Source organism: Oryzias latipes, chromosome 7 (assembly GCF_053564925.1).
Source record: "Oryzias latipes strain Hd-rR chromosome 7, Olatipes_Hd-rR_3.1".
In the NCBI taxonomy this organism is placed as follows: Eukaryota; Metazoa; Chordata; class Actinopteri; order Beloniformes; family Adrianichthyidae; genus Oryzias; species Oryzias latipes.
This window is the reverse complement of record NC_136243.1, coordinates 36,339,758-36,342,500: the sequence shown is the minus strand read 5'-3', so window position 1 is coordinate 36,342,500 and position 2,743 is coordinate 36,339,758.

Genomic DNA, 2,743 nt, shown 5'->3' with positions numbered 1-2,743 from the left:
GAGAGAGGAACGGGCGGACTCTGGCAATGTTTTTAAGATGATAAAATCCTGTCTTAACGACATTTTTAATGTGTGGGATAAAATCTAGCTCAGAGTCAAAAAGTACGCCCAGGTTTCTCACACATTGAGAAGGTTTAAAATTATGAAGATGTGGTAAAATCATCTCTCTCTTGTCTTCAGGACCGATGATTAAAACTTCAGTTTTGTCCTGGTTGAGCTTTAAGAAATTTTCTGCCATCCACAGCTTTATATCTAAAATGCAGTTTAAAAGAGTGTTAACCGGTTCAAGGTCATCAGGAGACACGGCGATGTAAAGCTGTGTATCATGAGCATAGCTGTGAAAGTCAACGCCGTGTCTCCTGATGACCTCCCCAAGAGGCAACATATATAAATTAAAAAGTATTGGCCCTAAAATCGACCCCTGGGGAACCCCACAACTTATTTCGTGGATTCTTGAAGAGCACGTATCCATACTTACATAAAAGTGTCGATCTGTCAGGTAAGAGTAAAACCACTTAAGAACATTTCCAGAGAGGCCCACTAGACTCCTAAGTCTGTCTAATAAAATCTGGTGATCTACTGTATCAAAAGCAGCACTGAGATCCAGCAGCACCAGAACAGAAAGTTTCTGTGAGTCGTAGTTTAATCTAAGATCATTAACGATCTTTAAAAGAGCCGTCTCTGTACTGTGGCTTTTCCTAAAACCAGACTGATATTTTTCTAAAATTTTTTGGGCATTTAAAAACTCATGCAGTTGAGTAGCGACACTTTTTTCTATTATTTTACTTAAAAATGGTAAGTTGGATACGGGTCTATAGTTATCCAGATTTTTTGGATCTAATTGACTCTTCTTCAGAAGGGGCCTCACCACCGCCGTCTTACAGGCAGAGGGGAAGACCCCCGTCTGAAGAGAGCAGTTTATAATATTTAAAAGCTCTGACTCAAAGAATCCATAAAATGTTTTAAAAAGTGAAGTGGGAATGGGATCTAAAAGGCAGGTTGTAGTGTTTACTTGGAATAAAACTCGACCAAGCATCTCCGCATCAACCAGGACAAAACTCCCCAGTGTTTCTTCTGGTAAAATCAATGCTGGTGGTCTGTTAAGATCAGTGTTTTGCATAGATGACATGTTTGATCTTATAGCATTGATTTGACCCATGAAGTGGTCTGCAAAGTCCTCACATGCAGCATTAGATGATGGCATGGATGACTTGTTGAAATCTTTGTTTATTAAAATATCAATTGTTTTAAAAAGAAATTTGGGGTTGTTTTTATTTTCTGAAATGATTTTTGAAAAATAAGAGGTTCTGGCCCGTTTAACTGAGTTATTGTAGATTTTGAGTTGTTGTTTTAAAATGTCTTTATGAATTATTAAATTCGTCTTCCGGTATTTCCTCTCTGCTCTCCTGCAGTTCTGCTTCAGACCCTTAATGTCGTCAGGGATGCGTGGATGGATGGATGCATGGATGGATGGATGGATGGATGGATGGATGCGTGGATGGATGGATGGATGGATGGATGGATGGATGCGTGGATGGATGGATGCGTGGATGGATGGATGCATGGATGGATGGATGCGTGGATGGATGGATGCATGGATGGATGGATGGATAGATGGATGGATGGATGGATGCGTGGATGGATGGATGCGTGGATGGATGGATGCATGGATGATGGATGGATGGATGGATGGATGCGTGGATGGATGGATGCGTGGATGGATGGATGGATAGATGGATGGATGGATGGATGCGTGGATGGATGGATGCATGGATGATGGATGGATGGATGGATGGATGCGTGGATGGATGGATGCGTGGATGGATGGATGCATGGATGGATGGATGCGTGGATGGATGGATGCATGGATGGATGGATGGATGCATGGATGCATGGATGGATGGATGGATGGATGGATGCGTGGATGGATGGATGGATGCATGGATGGATGGATGCATGGATGGATGGATGCATGGATGGATGCATGGATGGATGGATGGATGGATGCGTGGATGCGTGGATGGATGGATGCATGGATGGATGGATGGATGGATGGATGCATGGATGGATGGATGCATGGATGGATGGATGGATGCATGGATGCATGGATGGATGGATGGATGGATGGATGGATGCGTGGATGGATGGATGCATGGATGATGGATGGATGGATGGATGGATGCGTGGATGGATGGATGCATGGATGATGGATGGATGGATGGATGGATGCGTGGATGGATGGATGCGTGGATGGATGGATGCATGGATGGATGGATGCGTGGATGGATGGATGCATGGATGGATGGATGGATGCATGGATGCATGGATGGATGGATGGATGGATGGATGCGTGGATGGATGGATGGATGCATGGATGGATGGATGCATGGATGGATGCATGGATGGATGGATGCATGGATGGATGCATGGATGGATGGATGGATGGATGCGTGGATGCGTGGATGGATGGATGCATGGATGGATGGATGGATGGATGGATGCATGGATGGATGGATGCATGGATGGATGCATGGATGGATGGATGCATGGATGGATGGATGCATGGATGGATGGATGCATGGATGGATGGATGCATGGATGGATGGATGCGTGGATGGATGGATGCATAGATGGATGTTTAACAGACAGGCTGAGTTCATTTTCATTGGGCCGCGCCCCCCTCCCAGCCATGCTAGGACCGTGCTCTTTAACCCAAATGAGGCCTGTTTACATTGTCACCTTA